This window comes from Triticum aestivum, chromosome 7A (assembly GCF_018294505.1).
Source record: "Triticum aestivum cultivar Chinese Spring chromosome 7A, IWGSC CS RefSeq v2.1, whole genome shotgun sequence".
Lineage (NCBI taxonomy): Eukaryota > Viridiplantae > Streptophyta > Magnoliopsida > Poales > Poaceae > Triticum > Triticum aestivum.
The window spans coordinates 381,487,109-381,507,440 of record NC_057812.1 but is presented as its reverse complement, the minus strand read 5'-3'; positions in this window follow the sequence as shown (position 1 = coordinate 381,507,440).

Below are 20,332 nucleotides of genomic sequence, written 5' to 3'. Positions count from 1 at the left end.
AACATGGGTGATGGAACAAAGCAAGCAATCATAGCGATCGAGTGGTGCGAGCTAGTAGTGCAAAGATGCAACGTACTAGAGGGAATCATGGAAATCATGTCATGTGTGCAAATAGTGGGCATGAATAATGCACAAGACATATCACAAGCATGAATGCAAGATATGAGCAAAATATCATCAATGTATTGGCGAGAGGCCATATGTGAATAGTAATGGTACATCATGACTCTCACAACACAACAAGCAATAATAGCATGAGGCACATGGTAAACATGGAAATAACAACAAGGATCTCCATCAAGCATGCAAATACACATATGAGTAGTAAAATGGTGAATCATGGGTAGATGCAAGAAAGGGTCACAATTGCATGGAAAAGGCGTGTAAAGATGTATAACATGCAAAGTGAACAAGATACAATGGGCATAAAGTAAAAAATGATATATAGCCCATAGCCGTGTGAGAGCCAAGTAGAAGAGATGCGTGTAGTTCTTGCGTGAATGGAACGGTGGTAATGGTAGTCCACGGGATCCCAAGTCATCTTTGCTCTCAAGAGCTTGTTTCATCAACTCTTGGGATTGAGCGGTTGACGAGTATATGTGAGTACCTACACAAAACAAAGACAAAGGGAAAATTGTGCGTGCGTGGTATATGTACACATCATCCATCATGATGCGCATGTGCAAGTGTTGGTTAGCATAAAATAGCCAATGCTCAAATAAATGAGATGCGTGGTATATAAACATGTCATCTATCATGATAGGTTTGTTGTTATGTATAGTAGAATGGAGACTCAAATTGTTTAATGCATCAAGAGCAATATCTAGAGCATTGTTATTCATGGAATGCATATGGTGCATGCAATTATGGGAATCATGCAAAGTGTGGAATGCATCAAAATCTCCTAATATGTATGAGGAAACTATGGGGGTCTCCTCATTAGCATTAATTGAAACATCACATGGAGAATATTGACAACATCCAAAACAATGCATATTTGGAACATGGTGATCATGGCATGGCATAGTAGATGAATTGCACAAATCATGTAAAGGAAGCATGGCAATATCGTCACATGAAAAACAAAAGCCAATGACCATCATCTTGTCATCTATGCATAAGTGCAAATGGGATTTATTTTAATGGGACATGCATAGTTATTATGTTGAGATTGAAATGATGCAATATGGGAGATCTCACTCATAGCATATGACAATTTTAATGGATTTTCAAACATGATGTGACCAAAAGAATTTTCACATGATATCCTATGGAGCATAACATCACAACTAGGCAACTCGACATGCTCATCATCATATTCATCATAAATAGGTAAGTCATGACATGAGGAAGTCTCACTACCATGTAGCATGGGAATAGGTATGTCAACATCATGCAAGCAATCATTCGTAAAATAGTCCACTAGTGGGACAAGAGAATCACCAGCACCTATGTTACCTTTGGTGCATCGCTCATGTGTTGTAGGTGAGGTGTCGAAGACCAAGTCGTGGTCATCTTCATCTTGATGGAACCGTGTGGGGGGTGCATCTTCTTCCACCATGGCCATCGTTGTCTCCATTGGAGGAATGGAGTCGTCGAGGATAGACGTGTCATCATGTAGGAGACCTAGCACCAAAGAAGAAAACACACTAGGAGTAGAGGTTAAGTCATTAGAAATCAAAGTGGCCTCACATGCCGTCTCAACTACCACACTCACTAAGTGTTGTGGCTCACTCACTCCCTCTTGGAAGTCACTCAAATGTCTCTCAACCTCCCATAGGATGTGTGTCATGCTCTGATGTGTGGGGCTAGTGGTGGTCACACTCATCCTCTCATAGGAAATGCACTCAATGTCATATATGGTGGAGTCACTCATATCACTCATGGGGTGGTGGATCTCCTCACATGGCAATTGGGTCATCTCATGATATGTGGGTGTTGTAGAAATGTAGGTGCAAACGTCTCCATGCTCAATCATGTCGTAGTCATAACCGTGGATGAAAGCCGAAGATGGCACATCATCACTCTCCTCTAAGACCAAAGATAAGGTCTCATGTGCGGTCTCGTAGCTTGACTCGGAGTATGAGTCCAATATGGGTACCGTCTTCATGTTGTTGAAGAGGTTCATGCTCGTCACTGTGGTCGAAGGGGATGGCCCTTGCTCGACCTTCTTTCCGCCATCTTGTTGTAGGAGGTCCATATGATGTGGCACCTCATAGCTCGTCTCTATGACCAAAGGGAATTTCCCATGCTTGGCCATCTTCCTTGAGGGGCTTCCGAAGATGGAAGTGTTGCCATCGCTTGTAGGTGGTCGCCTTGGACTTGATGAAGTCAATGTAGGCGTTCTCGTGGGAAGTAGGCGAAGATGTCGTATGTCCAAAGGCAAAGATGCCTTGATAGCACTTGGCTAAGATGCCGAAGTGGTGGTGGTAGTAGCCGTAGCGTCCTCTTGGTGGTGCTTGTCTCGCAGTCTTCTCTTATGTTCATGAAGCTTGGACTTGGCATGAAGTAGGGCTTGTTGGGACTCGTGCATTTGCGCTTGGCGAGCATCTTCATGATGATGGTGTCATTTTCATGCTTGATCTCGTAGTATATGTCGTTCGTTGTTGTCATGCACATGACCCTTGGAGGTGACTTTCCCTTCATGATGATGTGGATCACGAATGTGATGATCGTCGCCATGGATATGTGGACGTGAACGACTTGCGCTTGCATCGCTTGGGCGCTCCGAAGATGATTGACTTGCTCGCCGTCGCCTTGAGGATGATGAAGGGGAAGAACGTTTAGCCAACAAAGTCTGAATCTCCTCCATCCTTGCATCTTGCTCCTCCTTTTGTGTGGAAAGCTTGTTGTCGATGTAGTCCCTTTTCCTTGCTTCGTAGTGACAAATGTGGATGGAGAGGTTCTCGCTGCGCTCTCGCAATCTTGATTGTGCGCCTTGCATTTGTCATTATAGATCGAAGATTGACCCTTTGGTGATGTAGTTGTTCATGCCATCGTTGTCGTGGAAGACCGGAGATGAAAACTGTTGCCTATCCATCACAATACTCGAGCAAATATGAGTGGAGAAAGGAGAAGAACTTATACCAAATGTACCTTGACCAATGTAGAAGATGGATCAATGATCACTCAATGATGTAACAAGGAAATAGCACAATTGGTATCGATCTTGTCAATTTCTCACACCTACACAAATAAGACTTATGGTGGAGCTCGGTGAGGATAGTGGCACAAAAATTTGATGCAAAATGTTAGAAAGAGTCAATAATGTTGTAAAAGATTCACAAATTTGCAAGTGAAACAAGTAGACCAATAGCAATGAATGGCACACGGAAACGCACACACGGATAGATAAAATGGGCTCCTGCAACCAAGGATGAGCACAAAATGTGGAACCCACGAAAAACGCTCGTGTTGCACAACTCAAGAGAGACGCTAGCACGATTTCTCAAGGCAGATACAACACTTGTGCACAACCTATAAGATGCAAAATGTATCAACTTTCTATCCCAAGTATGTTATGTATGATGTTCCCGTGGTATCATCCAAGATGATCGGATATGACAATCTTATATGCAATGTGGTATGATGCTATGGCTATTGCTTACAGGCTTATTTGCTCTTTCTCTTTTGCTTAAAAGACTTTTTTTTGTATGGCCACTTTTGCACAATGCACAAACCAAGATAGCAATTGTATATATGCAGGAACAAACTTGTGGTACAAGGGATGATATGATACCAATATGATATGGTATGTTTGCAATATATGATGTAGATCACTAATGTGCACAAGTAACATTGCCGGCAATTCTCAAATTGCTAGTCTTGATAGGCAAGTGACGCAAAATAGGTTATCAATGCAATGGCAAGGGAATATACAATGGAGGGATACCATGATACCAAGATGATATCGATATGGAGGTTACCGTCGAGGGTTTCTCATTTGTAAGCCACGGGCGAATGATGGTGAAGTGGTCAATGTCGATGACGACCTCGTGGCGATGATGAGTGGCGGTGATCCTGATGGAGATACCAAGATGATGGACACTCGTCCCTAAGTAGCCGAAACACCTTAGGAAACGGAAAAAAAACCGCGAACTCAAAATGTCAAATGGTGGTAGCGGAATGCGGTGGTGGTGTTGTGGAAGCTCAATGGGATTGCGGAAATGCAATGATGGATTATGTGAGTAGGCAATGTGGAAGTGGAGGTTATGGGATTATGTGAGTCAGAGTTGAAGGTCACCTTCCCTAAGTAGCCGAAACACCTTAGGAGATACAAGTCACAACACAAACAAAATTGGGTTAAGTTGGAGTGGCGGAAGTGTATGGCGGGTAAGCCTATGCGGTAGTGGTGGTGGTTGATGAATATGCAATGGTCCCTAAGTATCCAAAACACCTTAGGAGACTCGAATCACTATTCAAGCAACCACTAATTCTATGAGATCAATATGGGTTAGGTTGCAGAAGTCGGTGGTGGTTATGCAGAAGATATGGTGGAAGCCCTAGGCAAAGATGCCAAAGTTCCAAAATATTTGATGGAGTCAAATTGTGTTGAAAGTATTTTTGTGGGAAGGGGGATGTCAAGAGCTTCAAAACGAGCTAAAGAACGTCAAAATCGGAGTTCGGATAAGTTAGTTATGGCTGAAACAAAATTTCAGCGAAGTCGGTTTTTACAGGTAGCGGATGTCCGAAAATGGACGGATGTCCGGTCGCCGGACGTCCAGTCGGGTCGGAAATCCGGTAATTTCAGCTCGGGTTAGAGGTTCCGGGTCGTCCAGTAAGGTCGGACGTCCGGTGGTTCCTGGGGCTACGGACGTCCGGTAAAGTGACGGTCGTCCGGTGGGTCGGGGTCAACTCGAGATCCGAGTTCCGGGACGCGATTTTGGGTGGAAAATGGGGATTTTGGGGTCAAAATTGAGGATATTTCGTGGATGAAAGATGGGGAAACTTGGGGAAATGCTAGATCCACTTAAAACCAAGCAAATCCATGGATCAAATCAAACAAAACTTCATCAAACCAACAAATCACAAAAAAATTGGGGCTATTTTTGGTGGGGATTTTTGAAATTGGGGAAGAACACAACAAAATCAAGCTAGAAAACAAAGAGGGGAGGCTCCGAAATCGTGATCAACGTGGCTCATGATACCAAGATGATATAGGGTGGAACCCTAGATGGCCGATCTTTCACGAAAGGAGCGGATCCCCGCGAAGAACACGAAGAACACGAGGGGAAACACGAGAGAATCACTCAAACCAACAAGAACGATCACACATGTGCTAGATCCTCGAAACACAAAGAGAGATACACGATCCATAGTCAAGAAAGGACGATACAAAGGGTAACCATTTCTTCTCCGTGAGGAGGTCTTGATAGTCTTCTCCGTGAGGAGGTCTTGAATCCAACGTGGATCTTCTCCGTAGAGGGGCCGCGGTCTCTCTTGTGGAGTAGATCCGATGTGGATGGGCGAGGCTCTATCTCTAATATGAGCTATCACAACGCTGACCCTCAAATGGAGGAGGTGGAGGAGTATATATAGTCTAGAGCCACGAAGGGGTAAGTGGGAGAAGGATACAAGGCCAAAGGCCCGGCTGCGCACAGGCAGGTACCGGTCGTCCAATGGCTCAGGAGGGACCGGTCGTCCGCTAGTCACTGGACGTCTGCTGAATACATTCTGTGCAGAGGCACCGGACATCTGGTGTCTTCGGACTTTTGTTAATATTACCAGTCTTCCGGTGGGGGCCGAACGTCCGCTCACTGGCCGGTCGTCCCATGGAGGCCGGACATCTGCTCACTGGCCGGTCGTCCGGTGGAGGCCGGACGTCCGCTAGCTAGAGCTTCTTTGGCAGCTCCTTGTACTTGGTGTCCTTGTCGTATTGTCCATGGTATTCCTCTTTGTTCTTGGTCGTGCATAGCACATATATTTGAGGTAGTAGCCATGTCTCACATATGGAAAGTGATGGTTCGAAGAGGAGCGAGTTCACCTTGTGTCCAATGGTGTATAGTCGAGGTCTCATCTTTTGTATCGTTGGGGCTTGGAGAGTAGTTGGAGTGTACATGGGGATGAACGTGGGATGCTCCGCATCAGTAAGATTAGAAAAGCTCTCTCAATGTCTATCTAATACTTTGCTAACCCTAAAAACGAGCTAGGTGAGGAGTACTTATAGCCTAGGGACGAAATAAGAGAAAACAGAGGTACAAGGGTCTTTTAACCCAAAATGCGCGCATGCATATTCAGTGGAGTCCGGGCACCCAGGGTAAAGGGGTGAAGGCACCCGGACCGGTCAGAGTCAAGTGCCCAGGAGGGGCCGGGCACCTAGGGGTCCGTGGACCAGGTGCCCGGCCGGTCCAGAGGAGGCCGGGCCTTGGCACTGAAGGCGGCCCGGCACCCGGGGCAGCTGTTGGCTCCCAGGCGGGTGGCCGGGCACCCGGGGCGGCCTACTGGCACACAGGCGGGGAGGGGCCGGGCATTCGGGCCCATCATGGCCGGGCACCCGGGGCGGTGGAGTACTACTTCTTGAGCTTGCGTTGGTTTTTCCCTTGAAGAGGAAAGGGTGATGCAGCAAAGTAGAGATAAGTATTTCCCTCAGTTTGAGAACCAAGGTATCAATCCAGTAGGAGACAACGCACAAATCGCCGAATGCCTGCACAAACAATCAAACAACTTGCACCCAACACGATAAAGGGGTTGTCAATCCCTTCACGGTTACTTGCAAAAGTGAGATCTGATAGAGATAAATGAAAGTAAACAAACAGTAAAGTAAATATTTTTTGAATTTTTGGTTTACAGATCGGAAATTAAAAGATTGCAAAATAGTAGATCGGAAACTAATAAGATGGAAAATAGAACTTGTATGATGGAAAATAGACCCACGGGCCATAGGTTTCACTAGAGGCTTCTCTCAAGATAGAAAATAATACAGTGGGTGAACAAATTACTGCCGAGCAATTGATAGAAAAGCGTAAAGTTATGACAATATCTAAGGTAATGATCATGAATACAGGCATCGCGTCCGTGTCAAGTAGACCGAAACGATTCTGCATCTACTATATTACTCCACACATCGACCGCTATCCAGCATGCATCTAGAGTATTAAGTTCATAAAGAACGGAGTAATGCATTAAGTAAGATGACGTGATGTAGAGGAATTAACTCAAGCAATATGATGAAACCCCATCTTTTTATCCTCGATGGCAACAATACAATACATGCCTTGCTGCCCCTACTATCACTGGGAAAGGACACCACAAGATTGAACCCAAAGCTAAGCACTTCTCCCATTGCAAGAAAACCCAATCTAGTTGGCCAAACCAAACCGATAGTTTGAAGAGAACTACAAAGATATCAAATCATGCATAAAAGAACTCAGAGGAGATTCAAATAATATTCATAGATAAGCTGATCATAAATCCACAATTCATCGAATCTCAGCAAACACACCGCAAAAAAGTATTACACCGAATATATCTCCAAGAACATCGAGGAGAACATGGTATTGAGAATAAAAGAGAGATAAGAAGCCATCTAGCTACTAGCTATGGACCCGTAGGTCTGTGGTAAACTACTCACGCTTCATCGGAAGGAAAATAGAGTTGATGTAGAAGCCCTCCGTGATCGAATCCCCCTCCTGCAGGTTGCCGGAAAAGGTCCCTTAATGGGATCTCACGGGTACAGAAGGTTACGGCGGTGAAAAAGTGTTCTCGTGGATGCCTCTGGTGGTTTGGGGATATATAGGAATATATAGGCAAAAGAATTAGGTCAGGAGGTGCACGAGGGGCCCACAAGGATGGGGGCGCGCTCTTGCCCCCCCTGAGCGCGCCCTTCGTCCTTGTGGCCGCCTCGTGGCTGCTTCGAATGCATCTCCAAGTCTCATAGTTGTCTTCTGGTCCAAGAAAAATCATCGCGAAGGATTCATTCCGTTTGGACTCTGTTTGGTATTCCTTTTCTGTGAAACTCTAAAACAGGAAAAAATAGGAACTAACACTAGGCTCTAGGTTAATAGGTTAGTCCCAAAAATAATATAAAATAGCATATTAATGCATATAAAACATCCAAAACAGATAATATAATAGCATGGAAAAATCAAAAATTATAGATATGTTGGAAACGTATCAAGCATCCCCAAGCTTAATTCATGCTCGTCCTCGAGTAGGTGAATGATAAAAACAGATTTTTTGATGTGGAATGCTACCTAACATATTTATTCGTGTAATTTTCTTTATTGTTGCATGAATGTTCAGATCCATAAGATTCAAAACAAAAGTTTAATATTGACATAAAAACAATAATACTTCAAGCATACTAACAAGGCAATTATGTCTTCTCAAAATAACATGGCCAAAGAAAGCTTATCCCTACAAAATCATATAGTCTGGCTATGCTCTATCTTCATCACACAAAATATTCAAATCATGCACAACCCCGATGACAAGCCAAGCAATTGTTTCATACTTTTGATGTTCTAAAACTTTTTCAATTTTCACGCAATACATGAGCGTGAGCCATGGACATGGCACTATAGGTGGAATAGAAGGTGGTTGTGGAGAACACAAAAGAGGGAGATAGTCTCACATCAACTAGGCATATCAACGGGCTATGGAGATGCCAATCAATAGATATCAATGTGAGTGAGTAGGGATTGCCATGCAACGGATGCACTAGAGCTATAAGTTTATGAAAGCTCAAAAAGAAACTAAGTGGGTGTGCATCCAACTCGCTTGCTCACGAAGACCTAGGGCAATTTGAGGAAGCCCATCATTGGAATATACAAGCCAAGTTCTATAATAAAAAATTCCCACTAGTATATGAAAGTGACAATATAGGAGACTCTCTACCATGAAGGTCATGGTGCTACTTTTAAGCACAAGTGTGGTAAAAGGATAGTAACATTGTCCCTTCTCTCTTTTCTCTCATTTTTTTATTTGGGCCTTCTCTCATTTTTTTGGCCTCTTTTTTTTCCGGAGTCTCATCCCGACTTGTGGGGGAATCATAGTCTCCATCATCCTTTCCTCACATGGGACACTGCTCTAATAATGAAGATCATCACACTTTTATTTACATACAACTCAATACTTCGAACAAAATATGACTCTATGTGAATGCCTCCGACAGTGTACCGGGATGTGCAATGAATCAAGAGTGACATGTATGAAAGAATTATGAATGGTGGCTTTGCCACAAATACTATGCCAACTACATGATCATGCAAAGCAATATGACAATGATGGAACATGTCATAATAAATGGAACGGTGGAAAGTTGCATGGCAATATATCTCGGAATGGCTATGGAAATGCCATAATAGGTAGGTATGGTGGTTGTTTTGAGGAAGGTATATGGTGGGTTTAAGGTACCGGTGAAATTTGCATGGTACTAGTGAGGCTAGCAATGGTGGAAGGGTGAGAGTGCGTATAATCCATGGACTCAACATTAGTCATAAAGAACTTGCATACTTATTGCAAAAATCTATTAGTTATCGAAATGAAGTACTACGCGCATGCTCCTAGGGGGATAGATTGGTAGGAAAAGACCATTGCTTGTCCCCGACAGCCACTCATAAGGAATACAATCAATAAATAAATCATGCTCCGACTTCATCACAGAACGGTTCGCCATATGTGCATGCTATGGGAATCACAACTTTAACACAAGTATTTCTCAAATTCACAATTACTCACTAGCATGCCTCTAATATCACCATCTTCATATCTCAAAACAATCATAAGGAATCTAATTTCTCATAGTATTCAATGCACATTATATGAAAGTTTTTATTATACCCCCCTTGAATGTCTATCATATTAGGACTAAATTTATAACCAAATCAAATTACCATGTTGTTTAAAGACTCTCGAAATAATATAAGTGAAGCATGAGAGTTCAACAATTTCTATAAAATAAAACCACCACCGTGCTCTAAAAGATATAAGTGAAGCACTAGAGAAAAATTTCCTAGCTCAAAAGATATAAGTGAAACACATAGAGTATTCTAATAAATCATGATTCATGTGTGTCCCTCTCAAAAGGTGTGTACAACAAGGATGATTGTGGCAAACTAATGTAGGGTAGAACCCTAGATGCCCGATCTTTCATGAAATGGAGGGGATCCTACGAAGAACATGAAGAACACGAGGGGAAAAGCACGAGAGAAATCACTCAACCAACAAGATTCGGTTACACATGCTAGATCCTCGAAACACAAAGAGATACATGATCTGAATCCAGGAAGGGACTGTACAACAGGTAACTAATTCATCTCCATGAGGAGGCCGTGAGGGCTATCCCATGAATGGGGTCTTGAATCCAAGGTGGATCTTCTCCGTAGAGGCCGCGGTCTCTCTCGGTGGAGTAGATCTGTATGGATGAGCAAAGCTCTATCTCAAGTACGAGCTAAACCAATGCTAACCCTAGACAGAGGGAGGAGGATGTATATTTATAGTCTAGAGTCACGAAATGGTAAGTGGGCTTCGGCCCAACACGCGGGCGGCATATAGGCGTTGGACGTCTGACCATCATCGGCCACCCGGAGGCTCGCGGGGGATCAGACGTCCGGCCAGGGTCGGTCGTCCGATGTTTTGACTCTGTTGGGGCTTGGTCGGTTGTCCGGTCGGGGTCGAACGTCCGAGGCGTTGGTCGTCCGGAGGCTTCCATACTTCCGACGTTTTGCCCCGGGTGTGGTGGCGTCGGCCGTTCGGTGTTGCTTGGCTGTCCGGGAGCTGGGAGGTGTCGGACGTCCGGTCGCTGGAGCATCTTCTTGCTGGGATTTGGTCGGCTGGCTGATGCTCCAGACGTCGGTCGTCCGAGGACTGGTGACTTCCGGGCTGTTTTTCTTCTTGTTCCTTGTACTTGGTGTCCTCACCGTCTTGTCCGTTGGGTGTAGCGGCTCCATGGCCTTCCTCCAAGTACCTGATCATGCATAGGGTCTCCGCCTGAGGTAGTAGCCATGTCTCGTGTGTAGAAAGTGAAAGTTTGGAGAGGAGCGAGTTCACCTTATCTTTGATAGCCTTTACTCGAGCTCTTGTCATTGGTCTAAGTGGTATCATGGGAGATGTAGGTAGTTCCATGGGGATGACCTTGGGATGCTCTGCATCATCTCCCCCACTTGGGAAAGATCCTACCTCGGATCGAATTCTTCATCACCATGGTAGGGAGCTAGATCTTTGACGTTGAAGATGTCGCTCATGTTGTACTTGTCGCACGGGAGATCGATCTTGTAAGCGTTGTTGTTGTAGCGTGCTAGCACCTTGAAGGGTCCGTCGGCTCATGGTAGAAGTTTGGACTTGCGTTCGTTGGGGAAACGGTCCTTGCGAACGTGTAGCCACACGAGATTGCCAATGTTGAACATCATGGGTTGCTTGTTGAAGTTGAGCTTGGTCGCGAGTCATTGTACTTGGTGCTCGATGGTGTGCCTTGTATCTTCATGCATCTTCTTGAGATAGTTCACTCATGCACTCGCGTCCATGTTGATGCGCTCTTGTAGTGGTAGAGGGAGAATGTCCAATGGGGACAATGGGTTGAAACCATAGACGACCACTACAAAAAATATACACTTCCGTGATGATACATGTTTGTCACAACAGGTCGCGTTTTCTATCATTCATGTACATACATGACAAATTTATGACAGAATCAAGATAGTCATACCTGTGCTATCGTAGAAGTGTTCCATGACATTGCCAAAATTATCATCACGGAAGTGTCCACTTCCATGACGATAAATCGCGCATCACAGAAGTGCTTTCGTCAAGGGTGACTGACACGTGGCATCCACTGTAATGGAACGCCGTTAAGCTATCGGGTCAGGTTTTGGATCCGATAACCCTTTTAACAGCCCCGACCAATGGGGATTTTCCATGTGTAAAATCATCATTGGCTGGAGAAAACACGTGTCGGCTCATCGTTGGGACAGATGTCATCCACTCATTGGACAGAAGGCGCCTATGATACGTCGACACATGGCACGGCCCAACAGAGGCCCATTCCTATGAAAAGTCTGGCCCGTTTGACTTGGTCAAAAGGTGGCGGGCCGGCCCATGGAAAGCGTGTTAATGTCATGTTCGCATATAGCCCATTTACAGCCCGCTAACCCAAGGCCCGTTACACCCTATTCAAATTAGGCCCAGTAGCGTCATCTAGGCCATCCAATATGATTCCAGCCTGTTTTCACTTCTGACCCATGTATGGCCCATGACGTCTTTCGGCCCATATGAGGCCCTATGTAACTCTTGGCCTATTAACGGCCCATGGTGAAACTGGCCCGTAATGAACAGTGTATCACTTTACACCCATTAACGGCCCGTGGTGAAACTAGCCCGTAAAGAACAGTGTATCACTTTATACCCATTAATTGCCCGTTATTCCGTTGGGCTGTTTCCAACCCATGTTATCTTTTGGCCTTCTCAGAGCCCATTTATTCTTGGGCTATTTTCCAGCATTCGTTTACTTACGGCCCATTACTGTCATTTTCTGCTTGTGGGCCAAATTCAGCCTGTGGTTACAGTCGGCCCGTTTGTGGTCCGTTAATACGTTGGGCCGTTTTCATAGCGTCATCAAATACGGCCTATTAACGATGGCCCGTTATGGTCGGCCCATGAATGGACGATTCCAACTCTAGCCCGTTTACGGCCAGAATGCGGTCTGTTTGGCCCATGTTTGGCCAATCGATCATACGGCCCGTATAAGGCCCATTGATGATACGACCCGTAGAAGGCCCATTGTTTCTACGGCCTGTAGAAGGCCCATTGTTTCTACAGCCCATAGAAGGCCCACTGTTTCTACGGCCCGTAGAAGGCCCACTGTTTCTACGGCCCGTAGGAGGCCCACTGTCACTACAGTAAATATTAGCCCATGGTTATTGTGGCCTAGTTTTAAAAAATAGGTTATTGCAGCCACTAGCAAACCGCAGAAAAAGAACTGCACTGACTACAAGCAAACAAATAAACAAGACAACAAGGAAATAAATAAGAAAGCAACTTACACTAGGCTATCATGGCTATTACACATATTACATCCGCTGGGCATCAAAGTTCGCCACCAGTGCAAATATAGGGAACACAGCAGCATATAAACGCCGCAGCAAAACAAGTCCAGAACTGAAACCACTTCAGAAGAGCTCAAGAAACAATATCCTGGGTACCCATAATGCTGGCAAGATGCTTAGCAAGCTTATTAACTTTCTCTTGTTTGGCGCTTAAGTCCTCCAGCGCTTGCTGTTGCACCAGAAAGTATGCATCTGAATTCTGCAGGGACTTCCTCAGTCCTTCGGCTTCCTGTCGCATAACATCTGATCGATGTCTTTCAACTTGAAGTTGAGACTCAAGAAGCCGAACTGATTCAGGCAACGAGTTCGAAGAGCTGGTGCCAGCAGTGGTAGCCAGTAACTCGAACACTACATCAAGACAGGACTTTGGGGTTGTCTCAGTGTCTTCAATATAGTTTTTATCAGCTTTCTTGGAGACCAACAGGGATGTCTCACTATCTTGAACCTTATCTGCATTACTTCCTTTACCATTGCATAACAGGGTACTCTTCTCCAATATTTTATCCGCGTTCTAAAAGAGAAACAAACAAACACATCTCAGGTTTACAATGTAGTATATGAAACTCATTTTGGTAAACCAGTTCAGTAGTAAGGTGGACAGGATAACAGCATGAAACAAACATATATCTATGTAGTATGGTCACTGTATGGTCTATATCATTCTAGTTTATGTTGCCAAATCAAGATAGATACAGTTCGAATCATATCTATTTAAGACAAAGCAGCATAGACAGAATATAAGTGTGGGAAACTACACAGCAATAACAACACTTGTAATGTGCATGGCATGAGAACATAACTGTTTATTCAATTGAAACTGAAATCAACATAGAGCAAGTTACAACAGCAAACAGCCAAACACGTTGAAGAAACAGGTTTAAAACATACCTGTTGCGCCATTGGAGTTTCAATTGCATCCTTCAAATTTGAAATTAGTTGGTATCAGTAAATACAGTGATGCAAGAGCAAAGTAGTATGAACCATAGCTACGGAACCTGACCTGAGAACAATTCTTCTTCTGCTTTAAGCGTTGACTTCGGGTTCGGAGTGGTGGTCCTCGTGATTTGGGCACTGCAGTTGCCTTACTAACTGCTCGTGTTTGGGTGCTCTGTGGTGGAGACGGTGCTGTGTCAATGGGAACTGGGTGTCTATCTGCTGGGGTTGGGGTTAGAAGGGGTGTAGCTGGTTCTCTGTCCAACTGGGTAGGGGTACAATCTGCATGAGTGTGGGTTATGTGTGGTGGGGCTGGTTCTTGGGCAAGTACAACCGTGGTTCTATCTGCATCGACAGGTAGCACGATCTTTTCTGAAGACCGTGTTTTTACTCCCACAGATACTGCCATCACTCCCTCCAATTGAAATGGCTGATAAACAAGAAAAGTAATTGAATGTACAGACATTGTAAGATAGACAGGTGCAATGGATAGTAGGGAAGAAAACAGGGCATGAAATAATTCACATTTATGTTGTCTAAGCAAACAGAATAGCAGGACATAATTTCACATATATGATGGCTAATTAAACAGGATAGCATGACACAATTTCACATGTATGATGGCTAACTAAACAGGATAGAATGACATACTTCAAAATATGATGACTATGTAAACAGGATGACATGATATAACTATACGATGTGTCTATTAAAGTGGTTGGCATGCCATAAATCACAAACATGCCGTCGATGGAAACATGATGGCATGATATAATTCATGGATAGAATGACATAATTTAAAATATGATGACTATGTAAACAGGATGAGATGATATAACTATATTATGTCTTTAGAAAATGGGTTGGCATGCCATAATTCAGATACATGCTGTCTATGTAAACATCATGGCATGACATAATTCAAATATATGATTTATATACTAAGGAAGTGAGCAGAGGGCAATCGCATATATGATGTGTCAACTAAGGAGATGGCATTCAATATTGTGTATATGATGTAAAAACTAAGCATTGCAATACAACATATGCATTATATGAGTAATATAACCCTGCCAAGTTTGAGCATACACCTCAGGGGGATAATAGGACTGGTCATCTGCCTCTGAATCCCCCTCTGAAGAGCTATCTGTAACCAGCAAGATATCTGCTTCAGCAGGTAGCATTGTCTGCTCTGAAGACCTTGTTTTCACTCCAGATTTCTCCATCACCAATTCAAATGGCTGATGCACAGGAAGAGCAGTTGAATATACAAACATTGTCGACAAAAGCAATGAGAAATACAAAAAAAGGACGGCATGATATAATTCACATATATGACGCTTGCCTAAACAGCATGGCATTGCATAATTCACATACATAATGCCTTGCAACAAGATAACATTGCATAATTCACATATATAATGTCTTGCAACAAGATGGCATTGCATAATTCACATATATGGTAATTAGACACTAAACAGGTGGCATTCACACAAAGCATGTCTAAACTAAGCAAATGACATAGCAATGCAAGATACCATACGCACGATATGAGCAACATAACCCTGCCAAGTTAGGGCATGCACCTCGGGGGGGAATATGACTGGTCATCTGTCTCTGAATCCTCCTCTGAGGAGCTATCGGTAACCAGCAAGACATGCGCTTCGTCAGATAGCATTGTCTGCTCTGAAGACCTTGTTTCCACTCCAGATTTTTCCATGACCGTGCCGAATGGCTGATGCACAGGAAGAGTAATTGAATGTACTAAAATTGTTGACAAATTTAACACGTAATAAAAAAATGATGGCATGATATAATTCACATATAAGATGACTGGCTAACCAGGGTGGCATTGCAAAATTCACATATATGATGCCTGGCTAGACAAGATGGCATTGCATGATTCACATATACGATAAAGAAACTAAACAGATGGCATTGACACAAAGCATGTCTAAACTAAGCAGATGACATCTTTAATGTATACAGTAAGCAATGCAAGGCACCATATGCATGATATTACCAACATCAGCATGCCAAGTTAGAGCGAAGACCTCATGGGGTAAATAGGAGTGGTCTTCTCCTTCTGAATCCCCCTCAGAACAGTTATCTTCCTCTTGATTACGATCCGAAATGGGTGGAGGGGGGCTGCCTTTGCGCCCACCATGGAACGACGTCTGCATGAAATTTTATTGCCACGCAAGGCTCGTCTCTTTTGCTCTACATGATCAGTTCCATTGTGTACAATAACTGGCATGCATAGGAATAAAACATAGTGAGATTATGTAAGGAGTGCATGCACAAATCCAGAGTGATGGTAGTAAACCGTGGATAGACCCAAAACCAATGATAGCACGCAGATAATAGCTTTAGTTAAAAAATACAGATAATGGCTCCTTTAATGTTTGTTTGCACTCAACATGAAACTCATAGTAGACACCGGAGATTAACCAGATAGTAGACAAATAGTACTGATTGCTGCCCCAATATGTACCCCACAACCATTTAAAAACTCAAGTTTCAGCATTAGTTTGGACCTGACTCGGAGTCTAATAGGTGAACACGACGATAATGTAGCATGTCATCATATTAAGCGAGGCATAACGTAAGCAGACACGGAAGAGTGCGACCTCTCTTGTGGACCCGTGTAGTCCTCAAGGTCATCTACTCAGTTGATGATGGTAATGCAGTTGCCGTGGCTGCCGGTGGCGGGGAAGAAGATCTGAGGTGGCTAAAGACAGTCTGGAGAGCGGATCCCTGCTGTGGTGAACTCTTCCGTTGTTGGAGTAGCTGAGCTGGGGTGGAACACAGCGCTGCAGGAGCAGGACAAACCACACAAGGTTTTCTTTGACACATATCTGTAACAGAAGTAATTAAGTAAGGGCTTGTTTGAATTTGAGGATTCTAACAATGCAGGGATAGGAAATAGACAGGAATAGGATAGGAATGTACGTGCAAAATAGAGAATTTAAAAACCCAGGATTTCCGCCAATCTGGGTGTTTGATTCACAACAATTGGAAGGTCACAGGATGCAAAAAGCATGGTGAGATTAAGTCAAACCACAAGAAAATGTACGGTTATAATGTTATTATGCTACTATCTCTTAGTCTTGTGCTTGATGAATAGGAATATGAAAAGGAGGAGAAGTGGAAATTAGAATTCCTATGTTTTTTCTTTCAAGGAGACACTAAAGGAACAAATCCTACAGTTTTCCTTTGCTCCATTCCTTTGCACCAAATTCATGAAAAGTAGTACCATAGGAAACTTTCCAATTCCGATGTTTTTCATTCACTTTTCCTTTCAAGCACTGGCGATTCTAGTAGGCAGGCTTGAGCAAGCAAAATCCTACACTAAAAAAATGTTTTTGTGCTACTTCTATTACTTTGGACCCATGCCACTTCCATACTAGATCAACTCCCAGGCCCATCGACAAATGCACAGCTCAAACGCGCAGAGATAAATAATAATGGTGTTCAAGAGAGTCCATCACGGATAGCTAAGTTGCCTGGTACCTCACTGCTTGTCATATAGTAGGATAAAATAATCATATTTCCCGTTACTACGAGTGCTCGGTGGACAATATATATAACATGTAGAGTAAAAAAGAGATGCAACAAGTGTACAATCTCTTTGGCGAAGCCATGTCGATCTCAGCGTGATTGAGTTGGCCGGTGAGGATGCTCCGACTGACTTGGCTATCGGAGGAGGGGAAGAAGATCTTAGGCGTCTGGAGATGGAGCCCGAGATACTACTCCGCTGTGATGGAGAGTTTCGTCGTTGGAGCAGCTCCGGTGAGTTGTACGATGCCGAGGCTGAAGCAGGACAAGAGAGACAACGAACAACGTTAACCTGAGTGGAATTCTAATAGCATCTCCAATACATGACGTAAAATACATAACCACAAAGTGCTAGATGTAAAATACATCAGCCACTCATCTCTGAACTTAACTGTCGAAACTGAATTTAACTGTCGAAACTGAACTTAACTGTCAAAACTGAACTGAACTGTCGAAACTGAATTTTGCTGTTGAAACTGAATGCACTAGCAAGGTGGGGCTATACGTCGGTCAACTAACTTTTTCATCTCTGGTCAGTCAATTTTGTAGCCGTTGGATATGAAATCAAGGGCCTGCGGTTCATCTTCAACCTCCACCCCCTGAGCCGCCAGCCACCACCGGCCAAACAGCAGCCCCCGTCGCCCGCGGCCGGCGGTGCGCCACCCTGCCTGCCCCGAAAACACTCCCCACCGCCGGCCCGCCGCCGCCCCGGCCATCCCTCTAGCCCCCCCCCCCCCCCCGTGCCGAGCTTTTTCTCCAGCGATCCCCACGGCCACCGCCCCGCCAACGCCCCGCCACCGCCGGCGACCACCGCCCCCATCCTGAACCCTAAGATAGATAGTGGGGTACCTCTCCGATGAGCCTCCCTCCCCGCTGTGGTTGGTTCGTCCTTCACCCCGACGAGCCCCCCTCACCCCCTGAAAATCGACTGACCCAAAAGTCGATTCAGTCGACTGAAATGTAGCTAAATCGGAGCAGCATCGCAAGCAAGAGCAAGAGCGAGAGCAGCAACGTGAGCAAGAGCAATAGCAAGAGCAGACTAGGCAGGGGACCGAGAGCAAGAGCAGAGCAGCAGCGTGAGCAAGAGCTAAAGCGGCAACAGCTCCTACTGATGTGTACGTCACCGCCGAGGGAGCGACGCCGTGGAGGAAGTGGCCGGCGACGACGCCGTGGATGGAGCCGCGCTGTGTCAGCTCGGGACCGAGCGCCGGCAGCACCGTGAGATCGAATCAAGAAGAAAATGCGGCGATTAGTGTACAACCTCTTTGGTGGCGCCGATTAGGCCGCAGCTTCATCCGAGGAAATAGTGATGATGATGCTTGAGGGAGTCCTGGATTAGGGGGTGTTCGGATAGCCGGACTATACCTTCAGCCCGACTCCTGGACTATGAAGATACAAGATTGAAGACTCCGTCCCGCGTCCGGAAGGGACTTTCCTTAGCGTGGAAGGCAAGCTTGGCGATACGGATATGAAGATCTCCTACCATTGTAACCGACTCTACGTAACCCTAACCCTACCCGGTGTCTATATAAACCGGAGGGTTTTAGTCCGTAGGACAACATACACATCAACAATCATACCATAGGCTAGCTTCTAGGGTTTAGCCTCCTCGATCTCGTGGTAGATCTACTCTTGTACTACCCATATCATCAGTATTAATCAAGTAGGACGTAGGGTTTTACCTCCATCGAGAGGGCCCGAACCTGGGTAAAACTTCGTGTCCCTTGCCTCCTGTTACCATCCGGCCTAGACGCACAGTTCGGGACCCCCTACCCGAGATCCACCGGTTTTGACACAGACAATGCTCTTCCGGTGGTGCAGGTGAAGACGGTGGTGTGGGAATGGAGGTGGCGGAAAGACGAGGGGAACATTGGGGCAGCTCCTTGGAGGTGGAGTATGGGGTGGCTAAACCGGTGGGACGATGAGATCGACGACGAATCCTCATCCGGTACGGTGGATGAGGGACGTCGAGGTGTTGCTGTGGACGACGTCGTCGGGGAAGAGGCTCCGGCTGGGTGGCGGACGGAGCAGGGTGTGGGGTTTCGTCGCGGGTTTTCGCGGCCTCGGTGTACGAATGGGTGGGCGGATGGGATGGCAGTGGGGAACCATGGCTTAGAGACGCGCTTGTCTGAAATGTGGGATAAGTCACGAAAGTACCCCCACCGATTTGAGGCGGTTCTTTCGGTTCAGGGGTACCACGGGCATTTCGCGTGTCGGGATTTCACAGGAGGTGGGAGTTTTCGCGCGCGTTGTAATTTTGAAATACCAAGGCGTGGGTTGAGATGGAGGGAGTTGTCGGAGCACAATGAGACAAAGATATATCTTAAATATTTTCGGCTAACAAGGCGCGAGTTGAAGAGGCGGGAGTTTCGCAGCACGATAGACAGAGATGCTAGCTTGAATTTTCGGCATAACAAGGCGCGGCTTGAAATTTCGGAAGAACAAGCTTAACGTGTACCCAAAAAAGACAATTTGCACCTCAACACGCACAACACACACACAAACACCATTTAGACTAGAGTAAGGTACACGTGCAACACACATGAGATTTGGCAACCAAATTATGAATAAATACCACATTATAGCATGCAAGCTTTGTGTCATATATGCATGATGTAGATGCTCGTTTAATTCTTATAGTTCATTTCATTCAAAATCATCTAGTTTTTATAAGAAAGCTAATCTATTTTAAGATTCATGGAATTGTGCGTCGTAATACATAAAGTAAAAACAAATAATGGCAAATCATGTAGAAAAACATTTGGACAATTCTGATACGGAAGATTCTAGAACAAATAAGA